The sequence below is a fragment of the Lissotriton helveticus genome, chromosome 8, assembly GCF_964261635.1.
Source record: "Lissotriton helveticus chromosome 8, aLisHel1.1, whole genome shotgun sequence".
NCBI lineage: Eukaryota > Metazoa > Chordata > Amphibia > Caudata > Salamandridae > Lissotriton > Lissotriton helveticus.
In genome coordinates, this window is record NC_136069.1 from 1261750257 (window position 1) to 1261771224 (window position 20968).

The 20968-nt window shown below is 44.5% G+C and overlaps 1 protein-coding gene across 1 annotated transcript in view; it reads right to left on the bottom strand.

The window, feature by feature from the left end:
• The window catches only part of CNGA3 (cyclic nucleotide gated channel subunit alpha 3), a 181276-nt gene that overhangs the window by 70902 nt on the left and 89406 nt on the right, over positions 1–20968 (bottom strand). The gene's annotated exons all lie outside the window — the stretch shown is intronic.

Genomic DNA, 20968 nt, shown 5'->3' on the forward strand with positions numbered 1-20968 from the left:
CAGTGGCAAAGTGAGCAAGGGACTCACGTCTGAGCATACCCTGCCTACTTATGGCGAACAAAGAAAAACCAAAGGAAATGATGGACGGAGCGTTGACAATACAAGCACTCACCCCCAGTCAACTGATCTGGGTTTAATCCATCACCGTTCTTTAGCCCACTCTGCCACCCCAGTTCAGACACGGCCATATGCAAATCAGTCTGACCCTGTGCCTCATGGGAACAGTCTAGCCCGAACTACCAAGCCATGCCTTCCCTGGACCGGAAACAAGCTACCGAGGACCGGATTCTGGCATTTCAGCCATCTTCAGCCAGCATGGCTTGTTAGTGGTCTACAGTCCTTGTTGAATTCTTTCGCTAACTTCATGGAGAACTTGGATTTATTGGTTAATATTAAAAAATCCTACGTGATAGTGGTTGGCCCTTGTAAGACCAAGACATGCAGGTTAACCTTGGGGACAAGTGTCTCCCGTAGACGAGTTTTTTCGCCCTGTCGTGAGTAGGGAGAAGGAGGAATTTACATGGGTAAATGCGGCTGTGTGAAGTTTCGCCTAAACACTAGAGAGAAGACTGATTAAGGCCCTACAGCAGATCTATCAGGAAAAATGCTTTTCCAAGGCCGTTTACGGGAGCGAGGTCTGAGGGTTTGTTAATTGGGCTGAATTGCAGGCTATTGAAAACTCTTTAAGACATCTCTTGTGTGTTCCACACAGCCCAACAACATTTTCTGTTCATGAGGAACTGGGCATTGGATATACAACAGATGTCACAGCATTCCGCCCTTTCTCTTTATGGTTAGATAACTGGACAAGGCCTGTGGCCAAATTGAATAAGGAGATTTTAAAAGACTGTATGTCGCTTAATTGGTCACTTCATTTTGAATGTGGTATGCTTCTTTAAAGCTGCCATGAGATTGAGGAAAACCTTTTATTGACTATTTAATCCATCTGGTAATTGTTTTTTTCTTGTGAGCTCTGTACATTTTTATCTACAATTCTTTTAATTTAATTGTATTTATATTAATGCATTTTATGCTCCTTGTTTTATTGTATATGCTGGGTATATTTGAATCGCCGTTATTGCAGCTGTTTCTTGCTTTTATGGTTTTCATAAAAAGAACCCAATGAAGCTTACTTTGAATTTGAATTTGATATTACATGGCTACAGTGAAAGATTTGCAGCTAAAGAGCAGTAAGTGTTATTTATTTAATTTCTTTTGGGTCGGAAATTTAATTTTATATTGCTTGTGTAAATATTATGTGATTGTTATGTAGAATTGTTTGGTTTATGTGTTGTAATACTTTTTGTGATGGATTGAGTTTGTTTTGTATTTTCTTTTGTTGGTGAAGGGTATTTCTTTTTCCCAAATAGTTTATATATATTTTTATTATATCAGTCCTCATTAAAATTGGAATTGTAACTAATTTTGTTGGCTGATGTAATAAAAAATATATGTACTATTTAAAATAGAAAAGATTTGGTATATTAGTTTAGAATTTGTTGTAATATTTGAGGACTTTGGTAGATTACTATTTATTTTATGATATGCTTTTGGCTATCATTTCTAAGTAATATACTCCTATACTTGTTTGCTACGTTTAGGGCCAATTTGGCTAAAAGATTGCTCCATTCTTAGTTGTTGGTAGCTTAGCTGTTTTGTAAAGTTATATATTTATACAGTAAAGGTTGGGTTCTGCCTGGTGTGGATTGGAAGGCAATGTGCTATTCTTCCATTGTGCTGTTTGTTTTGGCTTCATATGCCAGGGTCCTGTCACAGACCTTCCACCATGGTATTTGGAATTTGGGGTTGCCTCTGTGTCTTGAGCAATGCAGTCTGCCAGCTCAAGTGTCTTCAACATAGCCCATTATGGGGATAAGTTTGAATTTGTTTTGTTGGTAGTAAGGGCTTTCTAGTAGTAATTGTAGTAGTTGACTTCCTCAGGGACATAGCCTAGCTCTATCATGTTTTTAATATAAAAGGCAAATTGACTGTTTGTAGACTATTCTACAGTTAGTGCAGATTTTTGGAGGTGCCTCCATATACTTTGATTGAATTGATAGAACAGCTTTGTATGGCTTTGTGTGGGTAAATGTTTAGCATGGTTTAAATCATTGCTTGCTCAAAGTCTATGACTATTTTTGGGGGTAGCCAATATTTATTTTATGTTTGATATGGTTTAAGAGGTTGTAGTAAATGCTGCTTTGGTTATTTGGTAGTAAGGCATATATAAAATGGCTATTTGTGTTTTGATAGTCACCATATATGGTATACATCTGAGTGAATGATCTGGGACACATTTTAAAGGTCCCATCCATCATCCATGTTTCACACTGGTTGACTTTTAGTAAGTTATCTACTGTAGAGAATATTAGGATTTGTTTTTCGTTATTTAGGTTGTCATGTAAAAGGAAAGGTTCTTCTTTATGATTAATTGTCAAATATTCAGGTATGTGTATGTCAGGTGGCGTATCACTGGTGACTTTTTTTGTTCATGCAATTAAACTATTTTAAGTGGCTATAGGTGGTAGTTGGCCTGTGATGTGTTCAGGGACTTTAGTAGTAGATTTTGCCTTTGGGTTCCTGGGAGTTAGTGTTTGCCTAACTTATATCCTGCAATATCTCTCTTTCTTCTATTTCTGTCACATTTGGGAGATGGTTGTACTCTCTTACATGTATTACAACATCAGTTTCAGTTGTCCGCCCATAGAATGCATTAGAAAAATATTTAGTACATTTCCAGTATATATTTTCTGTTGTTGCACATTTTTAGCAGTTGGTGTTGTCCATGTGCATTAGTGACTGCTTTCCTTTATGTGAGGTGATCTACTTTGCAGATTCTGTCATTGCATCTGAAAGTAGTATTATAGTATAGATATCTGTAATATTTTAAAGTTTGTGCATTTGTTACTTGCATATAAAAATATGCAACTACTTCTTTTTTGTATACTTACATACATGTTCTGTTTAAATGCTTCACACAGTTTTGAAGCTTTTCAGTTGGGGTGTTCTAATGTGCAACAGAGGCTTTTTTCTGTTTGATGAAAAAAAGGTATGTTTCATTTTTAATGCTAATTTGTTCGTAGTCTGTAGAGGGTGAGATTTATTTTTGTCCGCTATATAGATGAATTTATATATTTTTTTAATTTATGAATACTTACTTCTTATATAGTTTTTCCTTGTTTGTGATAGTTTTCTGTCAGTTTATCACTTTTTTCAAGTCGTAGGTTTTTCTTTTAGGAAGTCTTTGTAAAGAGATGGAAATTGGAGAGTATTTTAATAATTGTTTGTTATTTTATTGTTTTTAGTTAAAATAACAATTACGCTTGACTTTGAATATAAGTTTTACTTACTTGGTTAGGTAGTTGGTGAAATGTATATATTTCTTCTTTAAAGGTCGGGTCACCTCGTCTTACTGCATTTGTCATTTTTTAATTAGTTGTTCTTTAAAACATTGTGCATTTTATATTGTTGATTTGATTTTTTGTTAGATTTTATTGGTTAAAGTTGTTTATAGTCTTGTTTTATTGGTTAGCTTAGTTTTAGTTTGATTATTTTTTATTAGTTCAGTCCTAAGGTAAACGCTAATTTAGGCATTATTTTTGTTTTATAATATATATAGTTGATTCTTTTAAATATGTTTATTTATTTAGGTTGCAGTTTAAATGTTTGTAGTTAATTATATTATATATTTGGTATAATGTTAGGTATATATTCTTTTGGGTTGAATAGTGAAGATTTAGTTGATGTACAACCCAAGCCTTAGCAGGTTGGAACGAAGAGCTACCCATGCCTCTGACCGAAGAACATTGGAAATGTAGCTGTGGACAGCTGGAGATGCTCTTTCCGAATTAGAAACTCTGCTTCATTCACTTTAAATTCTTGCATAGATATTATAGGATGCCCATGCATCTTCTCCGGATGGGTCTGCAGGAGGATGCCAGATGCTGGAGATGTGGCTCACCCCAGGCCCCTTCCCTCCACATGGCTTGGTACAGCCCCAAGATAGCACAATACTGGCTAGAAATATTTGTTTCAATTAATGGAATACTCGAGTTGCGGTTGGAGCCTTCACTACTCCTGGGTGCCCTAGGGTACAAGGAAGACATCCCACCTGATATGAGGCGCTTACTTGCGATGTTGCTACTGTTAGCAAAGAGATGTGTGGCCATGACCTGGGAGAGGGCAGGGGTCCCTAAGGTCCAGTCTTGGATTGAAGATGTTACACACTGTCAAGAACAACTTAATACATTCTGGGAGCTAATGCCGATGGCCTCTAGACCCAGGACTTTTGGGGTCCCTTTCAGACTTGGATTTGCTTACAAAACCCATTAGATGTGAATACAATCGAGCCTTAGAGTTGCACTAAGTTCTATTGCATGATTTTCCCTTTGACTGGTATGGCCTGATAAGTCATGTAACCTAGTCAGAGGGCCCTTCTGGGTACTAACAAACTCTGTCGAATATTCTGCATATTCCCCCGTTGCCTACACCGAGATAAATGTTGTGGTTGGCACTGTACTTCGTCTGTTGATCTATGTGATTTCAGCTGCTGTACTAGTTTCCCCCCTATGTTGGGATTGTTGCTTGTTTTGGATGACACCCTAGATCGCACACCCCCTCAACAACAATACCGGAGACATTCTAGCCTAACAGATTTCCTAGATTCCATTGGTCTGGTAGACATTTGGTGACTTTGCTACCCGCAGGCATGACAATACACTTCAGTGACAAAGAGAAGAACGATATGGGCTATTTTTAACAGGGTCCAGCGCACTTGCCTAGATATAGTAAACAAGAAGAGGTACGCAGTTCCCCAGTGGGGGAGGCTGGAAGCTAGGGGAAGGGGGAGATGAACCAAAAAGTGGGTGAAGGCACACGTAAGGGGGGAATCTCCCTTTTGGAACTAGAACCCTCACACACCCAGCAAGCTAGGTATCATGCTTCTTCATATGGGTTTGCTCCTCGTCGAGTCGGCGGTGCAATACCCGATGGGCATCCATAAAGGGGCTCTTTGGTGGAGATCTTTTGTTCCTGCCGTATGGTGCCTTGGGTGTGAGGGCCCTAGAGGAAAGTGTAGATGTGGATGGGTAGTGTGTTAAAAAAGGATAGATAGTCCACTGCGAAACTTTAATACCGTGGCAATCTACATTGTTAAAAAAATGTGAAGAGAGGCTGCTCGCTGGTACAATGATCCAGGGGAGCAATGCCCTACTCTATGTCGCTGGTCAACATGTTTCATGCTTTGCGTTCAAAGATACAGTGCAATTTATCAGGACCTAAGAAGTAACTATCTACACACTGTGGCATGGGGAAGTGTTCTACCTACCACTGGATTCAGGGGCGGACTGCCGCTTCTAGTGAAAGCCTAATGGAGAGAAGTGCTGGCTTCAACGGTCTTCTCTGTCGAAAGCACCTCAGAAGTAGGTGCCCTATCCGAAGTCAGACACAATCCTCGAACCTACCCGCGTGATTGGCCAGAGAAGCCGGAGCTAAATACAATACACTTATCACTCAAGCGCACGTAACAGCCTATCCAGAATAGATCACATACTGGCACCGGCGGCCGAAATAGAAATCTTCATAGACGTCACACATTTACCGAGAGGCATCTCGGACCACTCCCCTGTCAGCGCTCTCTACACGTGGTACGCCACAACACGGCGTCGGATATACCCGATATACCCGTGATACTTCAAGAACCCTAAGATCTGGAAGGGACTGACTGATACCATCAAACACTATTTTCACGAGAACACACCCTCAGTCTCTTCCCCACTCATTGTATGGGAAGCATACAAAACAGTGCTCCGTGGGCAGATGATCTCGCTCATATTAAACCACAAAAGGGAAAAAGCTCAGACAGTGGCGACCCTCGAACAAGAGGTAGGCGACCTGGAGTGGGCCCACGGACAAGACGCCTCAGTACCAAACCGCGTATCTACTGCTCCTTAAAAAACAGGAGTATAAAGACCACCTGTGGGAGGAAGCGAAGATGAGAATCTCCGCTGCTCAACACATGATATATAAAGTCGGTGACAAAGCAGGCAAGCTTCTGGCCTGGCTTGACAAGCGAGAAAAGGCAGATAGGTGGATCGCGGAACTTCAGCTCCCCACGGGAGAAGCTACACCGAATCCCCAAGCCGCAGTAGATCTCTTAGCACATTACTACGAACAAGTATACACTTCAGCGCTTAAAATAACGCAGGAGGATGCAGAGGACTTCATCCGTGATATCCGACTTCCCAAGCTCACAGAAAAGGAGTCTTAACTATTGGAGGCAGAGCTTTCAACGAAAGAAATACCAATAGCGATCGGTAAAATCCAGTCAGGAAAGGCCCAAAACGGTATTCCCATAAAGTGGTACAAACTAAATGCAACAACACTCATGCCCTACCTCGTGGAAATGTATGAGCCCAGTTTGGACAAGGGGTAACTTCCGCAAGTACAGCAACAATAGTGGCCATCCACAAACCTGGCAAACCCGCTCAGGAGTGTGCCTCATACCGGCCCATATCCCTGATTGACGCCGAGGCCAAGATATTGGCCAAGACTCTGGACAATAGACTTACACCGCACCTAGCTACATTAATACACCCAGATCAATCAGGGTTCATGCTAGGGAGGAATACAGCCCTAAATTTGAGGCGCCTCCATAACGTACTGGGACGCAAGCACACCATACAAGAGAAAGCCATCGTATTGTCCCTGGATGCACGAATGGCCTTTGAGATGGTTGAATGGCCCTTCCTTTTTGCTGTCCTCACAAGGATGGGGTTCGGACCAAAATTCTGTTCCTGGGTCAAACTGGTATATACCAATCCCCTGGCCCATGTAGTAGCTAACGGGCATATATCCAGAGAGTACCCACTGCACCGAGGCATGAGACAAGGCTGCCCATTGTCGCCACTTCTCTTCGCTCTTATACTAGAGCCCCTGGTGGCCTGGATCTTGTCATTCGCAGGCTCTGCTGGACTGAGGGATGCGAGGTTTGAATATTCCTGTAGGCAGACGATGTTCTCTATATGGCTTCTCCCAAACGTTCCCTAACTTGCATATTAGACATATGTGGCTCATATGGAAGACACTCGGGATACCCAATCAATTGGGCTAAATCAGTGTTGTATGTCTTGAAAGGGCCTTCACCAGCTCTGCCGGCTCGTTGTGACATAACAATCGCTGGGGATAGTTTCAAGTACTAGGGAATCCATGTCACCTATGACCCAGAGGTATTTATGACAATGAATCTCCATGCCCCCCTTAAGCGGCTACAAAGAGATATCAAACAATGGCAATCACTGCCACTAATGCTCCTGGGGAAAGTGACACTTTTTAAAATGATGGCGCTCCCGAGGTTATTCTACGCCCTTCAAAATACGCCGTTCTTAGTCCCCCAGTCTTACTTCCGAACTATAGAGGCAAAAGTCACCAAACTCCTCTGGAATATTAAACCAGCTCGCATAGCTATGACAAAACTGTTCCGAACCTGGTACGACGGTGGCATCGCACTTCCAAGTATACAAACGTATTATTGGGCGTCCCAATGGACTGTGATTAATCACTGGCTACATGTCCCCCACACGTACGCAGTTGGGAGAGGAAGGACTATATCCAGTGCTCTATAATAAACCCGGGCACTGATAGGCCCAACGAACCACACACTCCAGGTATGGAACATAGGGCCATATGTATCAAGCTAAATCGCAGTCGCAAACGCCGAAATTCGCAGAATTTCAGCGTTTGCGAATGCGAATTAGCAAAATGGCATATATGTAGGAAAATATCGTGCTAAAGAAGGAATCGCTAAAAATGCGATTCCTAAAATTGCGAGAATGACAAATTTTGCGATTTTCCTGCAAATACCTATTTTTGCGAATTCGCATTGTGCGAAAATCGCAAAAGGGAAATAGCAAAAAAAAAATCGCAATGATATGTATGAAAAAATCGCAATTAGCGATTTTCGGAATTTCGCAAAATACAGAATCGCAATTACCACCAAGTGGGAGCAGGTAGTAACCAGGTGCAAACTATATAAGGAGTACCAGAATGCAACAGACCCTTTCCAACAATGGCGGGGCTTTACTTGATAGCCAGGAGGATGCGATTAAGAGCTGCTGTGCAGAGGAGGAGACGCCAGGAGAGGTTATTATGTGCGCGCATCACCATCTACCAGCGCCCTGAGGAGGACATCTACACCCACTACAGATTGGAGGAAGACAGTATACTAGATTTAATTGAAGAACTCAGACCCTATCTCTAATCGTCCACCCTAACCAAGGGACGTGAAAGTGAAAAAAAGGGTGAAAAAAGTGCATAAAAAGGGGAGAGCGAAGGCTCGATCCCCAAAAAAACCTCCAAATTCAGGAGAGTTTCTGCAATCGTCGGGGTCCGGTTCTGAGGGAGATCCTAGGTGTCTAGCGGGCTGTGAGCGTCAAGGGCGATGTGCCAGGCACGCTCCAACCCCCCTCCCGAGACCCATGGTGCAAGTAGCGCCACATTTTAAAGTGCAGAAACTCTCCTGAATTTGGAGGTTTTTTTGGGGATCGAGCCTTCGCTCTCCCCTTTTTATGCACTTTTTTCACCCTTTTTTTCACTTTCACGTCCCTTGGTTAGGGTGGACGATTAGAGAGTCCATACCGCCGGGGTATAGTCCTGATGAATGCCTTGGTAAATTTACGCCTCTGAACTGGCAGAAACATGTTGACTGACTAACTGATTGTATTTCTCTGAATTTTACCATTCCTAAACCGTGGCAATTAAATTCAGACACATAATACTTGTAATTTCGTGTCTTAGGGATCATCTATTAAAAAATTTTATTTTGATACTCTTCTAGACACTTTTAATTTCACTCACCCTCACAACACGCCCTTCTTCACACAACCAGCTCCGCAGTCTTTCTGGCGTTGTAGCACACCAAAGAGGCACTCGGCCTCTTTGGTGGGGCCCGATGATGAAGCATGACACTGACCAGGTCGGTGTGTGAGGGCTTTCCTATTCACCCTAAGTGAGTGTGTGATCCTTATCTATCTCGCTCCAATTAAGTGGCAATTCTGAGACTGATTTGGCCTCTCTTTTTTTGTTTATTTACATTGAACCGGGGACTGAGAGAAGCCTCCTTGACTCTCCCTACCTCTCCCATTGTTGTTTTGTGCGATGTCCTGGATGCCATGGGAAAACTCCCGCTGTATTACAATGCTGCGCCTGGTCTGAATGTTAGTGGCAGAGGCCAAGGGGTTGATGGCCAGTGTATATTGGTCCATGCGCTCCAGCTCTCGACGCCTAGCAGCACGTTCTGAGCGCAGCTCACCACAAAGCGCATGCATGGCACCCCTCAGTTCACCTTGTATTCCCCTGAGCCCTGCCCTCACCTCTCGTTGTAATGCCTTAATGTTTAACGCTTCCAGGCGTTGCACCTGCAACATATTCAATTCCAGGCCGGCAAACACAGATTCATCACCCTGAACTCCAAAACTGTTGGTCGTGCGATGTCTGCGCCTGGCTGTGCCTTGTGGGACTTGGCTGTCTTGTAGACGGGACTCTTGCTGTGGCTGTGTGTCTTCAGAGTGCAAATTTCCATTGCTGTCCTCTGCCTCGTCCTCCATTGGTGGTAGTGGTCTAACTATGTGTCTCCTCTGTTTTTTGGGAGGATTGACAGGGCTGTCCTCCCCATCTGTTTCTTGCTCCTGCCTTGTGTCTCCAGAGTCTGGACGTTCGGTCACTGTTCCACTGCCTGTAGGCTGTGTCGTAGATGGTGCTGTGAACAGAACAGCACACATTTCTTAACTGTACTCATTTGCAATGTGAAAATAAAATATTTCACAGTTTGGGATTACATTTCTTTTTTATTTCCCTTTCCTGACCTGCACATGCAATATTTGACTAGGGTGGCTGATAAACACAACTTTGAATTTCATGTGACTACATCTCCCAAGATGCATTGCTGTGTCTGCCTGTGTACCTGCTCTGGCCTGAATTTATTTTTTTCCTGACCCTAGGTCGCTGCTGGAGGGTGTCTGGGGGGTGTTAGGGGTGTGATGCCAAGCTTCTTACCTGGTCTAGATGCTGGTTGATCTGAGCTGTCTAGGTCAGCCACGCCCGTCACGCTTTCTGGTAGCAGGGTACCCTCCTCAAGTTCCTCCAGAGGTGTGGAGTCCGGCACAGTTGAGGTCCCTCCACCGGTGTGCCGTGACTGCTCCAGCCTGGCAACTAGCTTCTCTTTGGAGCGCTGGCGCAGGTCGTACCAGCGCTTTCGTAGTACATCCACACTCCGGTGTGTCACTCCCAGCGCGTTCACTTTTCATTGTATGTGAGCCCAAATGTGCCTTTTACTGGTCTCTGGCACCTTCAGGGAATTCTTGCAAAACAATAAATCATGATTTGGCACCATCTCCTGGATCAATGTCTCCAGTTCAGCCTCTGACAATTTTAGTTTTCTTTTTCTAGCACATTCTCCCTCCTGCTGCTGCGTTTCAGGCATGGGCATGTTTTCACTTTCAGCCATGGTTATTCAGTAGCACTGTTCACTCTCCCTCTCTCCCTCACTGTGACTCTCACTCAGCAACTCTGGTGCAGCATGGGTAGTCAGTCACTTCCTGGTAGTGATATCATCAAGCTGCGCCAGAGTTTCTGATTGGCTGATTAGAGAAATTCGCAAATTTGCGATTTTTTCCGTTAAGGAATCGCAAATTTGCGAATTCCTGGGTTTAAGGAATCACTTTTTGAGTTCTCGCAGATAAATAGCGATTTTTACCGAATCACTATTTATTTGCGATTTGTTTCATACATACCGATTTGCGATTCTGAATCTGCGATTCAGTAAAAATCGCTAATTCAGAATCGCAAATTGTTACCTTGATACATATGGCCCATAGTGTGCAGAACGTTAGGATGGCACAATAAGATCACACAGGCAACGCCCTTCCAGGTCACGGATAAGCTAGGCAGGCTGAGTAAGAGTAAAGGCTTCAAGCATTGGGACAATAGAGGGATATCCAAGGTGGGAGATCGCTGGGTACAGGGAAAGGTGATCCCTTTTACACAACTCCAGGATCAATATGAGATGGCATAGACGGAACAATTCCATTAGCACCAGATCAAGCACGCCTTGGAGGCGGCAATTCCCCCTGACCCTAATCCACCCAAGGCCTCACAATTAGAGGATAGACTACTGGCGGATCACATGGATACGAGAGCAATCTCCATGACATATCGAAAGATTATCAATAACATGCCCAACCCCATGCAAAGGCTCCGAGACAAATGGCAGAATGAGGTTAGGCGACCTAGATGATACTGATTGGCAAGAGGCACTAGCATCACCCAGGGAAGTAGCGATTACATCCAAATTACGCCTCGTACAGCTCAACATCCTCCACAGAATCTATTATACCAGAACCACTCTTTATAAGATAGGGAAGCTGACACCCAACTCGGTCTGCGGCAATGTGGGGTGCCCGGTACCTTCTTCCATACACTCTGGGCCTGTCCCGCAATAATGTTATATTTGAAAGCAGTCATGACCATCATCACAAGAGTAAGCGGGAACCCAGTTCCCCCAGAGCCCAGACATTGCCTTTTCAATATTTGGGAGCCGACGGACCTTAATTCCACAACACAGACTTGGGCGACACTGGGAATGATGCTGGCCAAAAGAAACATTGCTAAACATTGGGGTGTGGCCACCACCCCCACGCTCACGGAATGGTGTAAAGATATGGACATAGCGATGGTGGCGGAAAATACCGTATATGTATGCAGAGGTTGTCCTAAAAAATGGATAAGACTGTGGGGAGGCTGGAGCACCTACAGGGGTGAATATATGCACTGCCAAAGGTGTACCGCGAAACGGAAGCAAATCAATGTAATTCGGATACTAATGTATGTAACGATATGAAAACGCGAAGCAACGTATGAGCAATATTATAATAATAAAGACAAGCGATGTGTAATATACGGAATGCAAATACAATGTTTGATATGTAAACGGACGATATAACTGTGCCACTTATGGTTAATAAAAAGATTTTTTTTAAATATATATTTGAAACAATGAAATTTGTGTTCTTGATATTTGTGGTTTTGCTAGTTAAGTATAGGAAGTCGATATTTTTGTTATCAACATTTAATTTCTGATATTTTTGTGTTTCGATATTGTATGCAGCGATAATATGTCAGTGATCCTTCAAGCACATTCGTTTCCTTGACAGTCAAAATGTATATTACTTTATTTCATCATGTTCAGAGCTATATGTTAGTGCAAGCCACACATAAGTACCTTTTTGCAACCTGTGATATAATAAAAAACATAGAGAGACGTTGCTCAAATTGACATACAGATGGACACAAAATTCAAGGATCCTAACCAAGGATGTGCTGCAACAGTCATGAATATATTTCACATCTACACATCCTAAGATTTCTATCGCTGGGTGCCACGCCTCTCTCGCACGGATTCGCTAGCTGGTAAAATGCACTGAAGATTGTGTTTGTCAAATTGTTTGCATTATTTTAAGAAAACATGATCATTCTTTCCAGTTTCCCTCATACAATAAAACATGCTGGTAAATTCATGACACCAATCTGTGTTCCCCTTGGTTTTTAGAATGTAAGGGTACCAGACATGTATACAGATTTTTTTTATGGGTGTAGGGTTGCCACAGGTGATAAGTTGGGTGCTGTATATTTGGAAAATAATTTTGCACTTGCATGTGTGCACTGCTGAAGCCTGGGGTCAGTTTAAAAGCAGCTCTGGGTGCCAGGACTGCTTTAAAAAAAGTAAATGGTGCCCAAAGTCGACTTTGGGTTTGGGGCAATTAAAAATGGATAGCCTACAATGTTTTGGCATATTAGGAACTACCAGGGTCTCCCCTAGGTGTCCCATGGGTGGGGAGTCAGATATGCATAAGGTACTCCTTATAAAATGAGTTTTATTTGCCCTGGGTTAAGTAAAATTTCATATTTCAAATCCCCACATTGTAGTAAATTGCTGCTCAAATTCGACTTTGAAGCTAGGAGCACTGTGGAGGGAGGATCTGCAATATTTCTACCGATTCAGAACCCCTAAAGTCTTCCATAGTTGCACATGGGGTGGGGTTCCTGTAGATATAAGACACATACTAAAAATATGTTTTTGTCAGTCCTGGTACTGGAAAAAAGGCCCAAGTAATTTTTCCCATTGCAAATCCCCTGTAATATAAGTTAACATGGTAGGAAGTTATTGATTAATAACTCTTGATAGGAGAGGGTGAGAAATGCCATTACAAATACTATAAATATAGGAGAGATCATATAAAACCAATTTTAAATATAAAACCCACCATATAAATGTTTTAATATATATCTAAAAAACACTTAAAAAAGTTAAAAATTCTATCACAGAATATTTCATTCGGTGGTACATAAATAGAGTCTGTCAGGGCAGTGGCAGAGAGAATAGATTAAGATAAACAGATAGGTCTTATCCATTTACGCCGACATAATAATAGGGCAGGACAAATAAACAGTACATGAGTAATATCCTGGATAGGATTATTGCACAAATTGCAGGCTGGAGAGGAACCATACCATTTAGCCAATACGTTGTTTAGAGGGAGTAGACCGTGCCTCATTAATAACCAAAAACGGTGCACTCCATGGAGCAGGTTCCAAGTAATATAAGCCTGTACTTTGTTTATCAATTTCCAAGTAGCCTGTTTCCGAGTGGCTTTTAATTGATATGGCGATAGGGTGAAAAGTACAGTTTCATTCAGTTGAAGCAAGTCTACAGTAGTTCTGAAATTTTTTTTTTTAAAACAAATTTTATTGATAGATCACATAGAAATCGCAGAGCTCTGTTCCCCAGAGGCAACTGCCAAAGCATTTGAATGTACATAACGCAGCGCAATCCATTATGTCTTTTACATCAAATAGAAGTAGAAAAAGAATGCAAGTAACCACCCTCCCTCCCCCCCCCAACCCCCTTCCCACCCCCAACCCTCCCGGATCCCACCCCACGATTCCATTCAATGTCAACAATTTGTGTACACATATCCACTGGAACAGTGCGCTCAAGCATCCAGTATTGGTCCTGTTCCGGCGGAGGCTCAAGCCAGATGCCCCTGAAATCAGCCCAACGTTTCCAGATTTTATAATGTTTCCGAGGGCAGCCCCGCGCAAGAAATATGGGCTTCTCCATCCCCATACAGAAATCAAGCCCCCTCTTCCACCCACGCCACCAACGTCGGGCCCTCGGATCCTTCCATGCCTTCGCTATATCTCTTTTGGCAATTGTGAGACCCAGTAACAACAAATGCCTCTTGTAGCGGTTACCCCCCACTCCATCCAACACATGTAGTAGTCCCAGGTGCGGCGTGCGGGGAAGCACCCATCCCAGGACCTAATCCAAGCCATTCCAGACCCCATTCCAGAACCTATCTAAGTGGCCACAACTCCACACTGTGTGAAGGAAAGTACTCTCCTCACATCCACACCTAGTACAGATTGGGGATGCAATGAGGCCCGCCTGCCACAGCCTCCGCCGAGTGAAATATAACCTGTGCAAGTATTTAAACTGAATCAGTCTCAGGCGGACAGACATGGCCGCTCCTCTGGGGCCTGCCAATGCCTCATTCCAGTCTTCCTCTTCCAACTCCCCCACATCAGCCTCCCAGGTCCCTTTTAGTTTCTGCAGATCGGAAGAGCAATGTATAATCAGGGATTGGTATATTCGTGATATTTTTTTGGTCTCAATGTCCCCCAAAAACACCCTAGCCTCCAGCGGACTAAATTCGGGGAGAGATGTCAATGCCTCTATATAAGGGGTAATGCAATGTCGGAATTGTAAATATCGGAAGAACTGAGCGCGGGGCATATGGTATTCAGCACTCAAGTCCTGGAATGACTTAAGCGACTTCCCCGCCATGACATCTCCCAGTCTAGAGATTCCGATAGCATCCCACCCCGCAAAGCCCTGAAGGGCTGCCAGGTCGGGAAGGCGGCCATTTCGCCAGAGAGGAGTTTCTTCAGTCAAGGTCTGCCACCACCCCATTCGCCGCAGGGCTTGCAGCCAAACATCAAATACCACTTGCGTCACTGACGGCAGTGCCCTACGCCTCTATGTCGCATATAGCAACGTATGGAGCGTGTGGGGCTCCATAAGGGACCGCTCCAGCGCATAAGCCTGGTCCCCCCTGTCTCCATACCACCATTCGTTCAATACAAGGAGATGCGAAGCCCGATAATATGAGCGAACATCAAAAGTTGCCAAGCCCCCACTATATGTCGATCGGAAGCATGTGCGAAGTGCTACCCGGATCGCGCCATCCACCCATAGGAATTGTCCCAGAGTCGAGTCTACCTGCTTAAACCATGAGGATGGGATGAGATAGGGATCATTTTTCAACTGATAAAGTAGTCTAGGCAGAGCCACCATTTTAAAGATGGCCGACCTACCATAGATTGTCAGTGGCATTCGGGACCACACTTTGATGTCAGCCCGGGTGCGCTCCCAAACTGGCGCCACATTGCGCTCCCAGGATACAGCAGGGATCTCCGACAGGAACACCCCGAGGTATTTAATGCCACCTACTGCGATCTGAAGGGCCGATGCCCAGTCTCCAACTGCCGGGCCATCTCCCAGTACCCAAAGGGTAGATTTGCGCGGATTGACATACAGGCCCTACGTCTCGCCGAAAATTTGTAGGATACGCATAAGGCGGGGCCCCGACCTATTAAGGTCCGTTAAGAAGAACAGGACATCGTCCGCATAGAGTGCGATTCTATCTGACAGACCGCGCTCCCACTTAAACCCCCGCATCTGCGCATCCATCCGGACCCACGCAGCTAGCGGTTCCATGGCCAAGGCGAATAAGTAGGGCGAGAGGGGGCAGCCCTGCCTGGTCCCCCTCCCTATAGCGAAGCTCGGGACGACACCCCTGCAACGCGAACTGAGGCTGTCAAGTTTGTGTATAGCAGCCGCACATAGGACACGAAAACAGGTCCCAGATTCAGTCGGGGCAGGAGCGAGAACAGATAAATCCAGCTAAGTGAATCAAACGCCCTGTCCATGTCGGCCAGGAAAAGTGCCGCCCTCTCCCCAGTGGAGCAAATCGCCGCCACCGCAACATGAGCCCGCCTAATGTTATGTTGCGTCGCCCGACGGGGCATGAATCCAGCCTGGTCCGGGTGTATGTGATCAGTAATGTATGGCAGCAACCGGTTAGCCAACGCCTTGGCCAAAACTTTGGCCTCCACGTTCAAAAGGGAGATTGGACGGTGCGAGGCATGTTGCTTCGGGGGCCGACCAGGTTTGTGAAATACCACAACCTCAGCATGCCTCCAGTCTGGGGGTAAACTACCGCGCTCCCTTGCCTCCTCCACAACCGCTCTGTAATGGGCCCCGAGTTGTAGGTGGAATTTCTTAAAAAATTTGCTGGGAAAGCCGTTAGGGCCTGGGGCCTTACCCGTGTTCAACTCCTTTAAAGCCGTACCCAATTCATCCTCCGTCAGCGGAAGATTGAGGCAGTCTCGAGCCTCATCCGAGACTGCTCGCGGTGGCAGATCGGCTATAAATTTGTCAACCAAATCTGCGGAGATGCATTCACTTGGGGCATATAGGTCAGCATAGTATGTTGCAAAGCTCTTCGCCAGTGCCCCAGGGTCCGTGATCGGGGATCCAGATCCATCTACCACCCTCGGGAGGGTCTGAGCCTGGGTCAAGCCCTGACAGTCTATGGAGCATTGTCCCTGATTTATCCCCCCATTGGTATATACGACTGCGGGTCGCCATCCACAGCTGTCGTGCCTCATCTAAAAGTAACGAGGCGTAAGACTGCTGGGCAAACAACAACTGCCCCACAGTCTGGCCCCCACCCTCCAAACCGCTGCGTCTCTCCAGATCCCTCATCTCGGCCTCGGCCCGGTCCAGGTCCTCTCTACGTTTCCTCTTAGCCGTCGCACACCAAGCTATGTCTATGCCTCTCAATGTGGGTTTCATGGCCTCCCATAAAGTCGCCTTGTCCGCCACCATCCCCTCATTCTAAGTCATATAATGGGCGATGGCCTCCCTCATGTGTATATGGTAGTCTACCAGTTGCAGGTGCCATACGGAGAGGCGCCACCGAAATGGCTGCCGCCGCTGGTCCAGGCAAATAGTAGCTCTGAAATTTTTAACAATTACTGATTGCTCATTTAAACTTCCTAATAATTCTTTCCGGATAAAAGATCTTATTGTACCTAGCTCACCCTTTACAAGGCTTATCACCCAACGTACTATTCCCGTGAGTCCCTGTACCCAGGTACTTCTTAAACCAAATTCCAACCTTAAAGCGGCCACAGGACAAGCAGTGTTAACTGAGGCTAGGCTCCGTAAAATTTTGCCATCTGTTGTATTTAGCAAACCCCATTTTCCTAAGTCAAGTAATTCAATACCATACAACAGGGAGGCAGGGATTTTAGCAGAGAAATACCTCTAATAGAATTCCAAAGTGTCTCCTTCCAGTTGACCTATAGAGGGCACTCAAACTTTTCCCCTGTGTAATTGCTTTATGAATATTATTTTCTATGTGTGCGTCATCACTTAAATTGCTACAGACGTATGATTTTACAAGTTCCAGTTTTTGCCCCCCTACAGACCAAACGAAATTTCCACACTTCAGCTTTTTTCTACCGTGCATGCACATTACATTGCTTTTAGATACATTTATCTTTAAAAAATGGGCCTCTGCATATTCACGTAGCACCTGAAGACGACTATTTAATCCCCTCGGCGTCAAATCCAGTATTAGTATGTCGTCCGCATAGAGTAAACAAACAATTGATTTCCCCCCAATAATTGGGCGATGCCCTCACTTTGAGACAAAGCATGGGGAAGGTCAGATATAGAAAAGGGAGAAAAGTAGAGGGGCCAATAAACATCCTTGTTTTAGGCCATTTGCAGTGGGGATTATTTGGGAGAGTCCTCTTTCCCCTCCCAATAAGACTCTACACCAGCTATCTGTATAGAGGGCACAGACTAATTTCAAAAGGATGGCTGGCATACCCAGGTCCGACAGTTTTCCCCACAGCAACGGTCGATCAATTTTATCAAATGCTGTGGAGAAGTCTATAAACGCTGCGTACACTCTTCCACCTCTAACTTTAACATATTTCTCGTTTATTACCTGTAGAGCCGTTTGGTTATCGATAGTTCCATGTTTTGACCTAAACCCTGTTTGTTCAAAAGGTAAGATTTCACCCTCGTTCACCCAGTCATTTATTTGCATCAAGAGGCATTTAGCAAAAACTTTACCTACTGCATCTAAAAGAGCAATTTGACGATAGTTTTTTGGGGCATCTCGGTCTCCCTTCTTGAACAGGGGGACTAATATACTCCCCTTCCAGGATGTTTGTGTAGCAGTAATTAAACACCAGATAGAGGATTTTACTACACATTTTACTGTTTCGTTTTAAAACCGTAATCGGAAGCTCATCCGGGCCCGTCGCCCGTGAGGACCGCTTCCCCTTGATCGCCATTTCAATATCTTTTTCAGATGGCGAGCCATATGATGATAGATCTTCCTTTAGCCCAATTCGGTCCATTGTAGTTGCATTACTCGCATATAAGTCCTGTATATAGCTAACCTATTTGTGCTCCTCAATGGCAACTGGGAGAGGTCTTGATCTAGCACCACATCCCTCCCCAATGAGAGACCAAAACTTTCTTACTTGGCGTTTCGTCACTGCTTCTCTCAAATTAATCCAAATATTGTCTTCCCTCTCTTTTCTTAACTTAACCGTTGCCCTAGTCCTCCTCCTCTTTAATAGTAATATTGTACGATATCTATCGGAGGAGTAGTGCAAGTACTGTTCTCTAATCAATTTGTTTATTACAAGATTAAACGGGTGTAAGGATCTAGGGACTACTTTAGTACTTCTTTTTTTATTTGACTTCTTAGCAATAAGGTGGATAAATATAATGCTGTTGAATTTCCCCTAAAGTGTACATACAAGACGTTATAAGACTCTCTTGTTTGTAAGTCCAAATTCGGCCTTCCAGTGGTCTGCCTTGATTGGTCAGAGTTAAGTGGATTAGCCAGGCTGCCTTGTGGAGGTGATAAAGAGCCCCTGGGGCTAACCAGCTCTGCTGGCAGGGCAGTGTGCTGTTCCATGGGAATGCCAGGCCAAGGGCAGGAGTCATAAACTATGCTCTTCAAAGAGGAGAGCAGAGAACAGTGTCATTTACAACTCTGAACCTCCCACCTTAGGCCGATGGTAGGATTAAGGACGGTATGAGCAGATGCAGGCGGGAGAATCTAAGTAAATTAGCCATCCTAGGGGTGTGTTTAGCCAGCTCTTACCTCCTTGCTGGAAAATTTGCCATTATGGATTTGGAAGATTTAATGCACTCTGGGACAAAATAATGCCACACTCTACAGGATGTGGTCATATCTTGGAGGGGTTACCTTGCTCTCAGTGGTCAGAAGTGACTTTCTGCTTGACCCAGAGAACTTGGAATAAGTATCTGAGAGGGGCAGAGCCCTCCATATCTGCTGCTTGAAACTTACTGAAGCAAGAAGTGCCCTATTGAGAAGTTTTGCAGTGCAAAGAATTCTAAGGCCTGACTTCTGAAGACTGCACCATCTGAAACTACTGCCCTGTGGATTATCTTGCTGAAAAAGAACTAAAGAGTGGACTCCCTGAAAGCTACAGGTTAAAAGAGATCATCTGGAACATCACCAACTAAATCTACACCTTGAAGAACTACCAGTGGATTTGTAAGGGTTTTGTACCAGTGGATTGTGGGAACTGAAGTCCTCAACTTTCAAGGACCATCTTGGAGCTTCCATACCCTTGGAGTGAGTTTGAGATACTTTGGGACCCCTTGAGGAACTTCGGGAAGAAGTACAAGAAGTTTGAAGAGCTGTGGAGCAACTTTGGAAAAACGCTCCATAGAGGGACCGGCTCAACCTGGTCAGCTAGGCCTCCTGCCTTCAACCGCAAACTAGCCAAGCCAACCAGGTTCGTCCCGCTAAAAGCTCCATCGTTCCACACTTCCAGAGATGGACCGGGACTAGGAGAAATCAGAAGCTGGCGAACCCTCACCGAATCCGGCTACATGAGAAGCATCAAAAGACCCCGCGAGAAAAAGCTCCAGAAAAGTTTCTAAGTACGCTAAGTAAGGTGACCGGGAGCAACCGCAAGAGCCAAGACGACAGCCTTCCATTGTGTGCCGGCCTGGATTCCTGGGTTGCCCCGCTGAAGCGTTAAAGGAACATTTTCTGAGTCGCTCCAGGGAAGTTGATCGGGAGCTCGTCGAAAGGCAAGCCGCCGAACCCCTACCTGATCCGGACTGGCTGGGAGCTTTAAGGGCCCTCTGGAAGAAAAGCTCTAAAAAGTTTCGAAGTGTGAAGGTAGAAACTGAGACCGGGACCTGCCACGAGCTGTAGCCACTCAGGGTTCCATTGCGTTCGGCCAGAAACTTTGACTTTGGCACGGTCTTTCGCGATCAGGTATCACAATATGGTGCAATGATCTTCCAAGTGCTATGTTTTATTAAATCTTTGAAAATTCATATCTCCGGTTCCCTACATTGGATGTTTGTTGTTTTGATGTCATTTTAAAGATATAAATAGTACCTATATTTATAAATTGGTATCGGATTTTTATTATATGTTGTGTCTTAAATATTTACTGAATTGGTGTCTTTGAAGTTAAATCTGTCTGCTCACAGCCAAACTACCAAGGGTTGAGCATAGGAATAATTTTCTAAGACCTATGCTGAGTCCTACCACGTGTTAGTGGCATTATTGCCAGTGGCAGACCTACATTTGCCCCTACCAATAATCCACTTTCCAACACATCCTCATCCGAATTGCAGTATTAATCTGGTTAAGTGACATGCGCACTCCGATTGTTACATTGACTTTTCAAGGGGCAGAGTGCGCTAAAGCAAGCAACCTGGGAATCTATTACATATTTCTCTAACAGAAATTTGGTACAGATTCATTTAGAC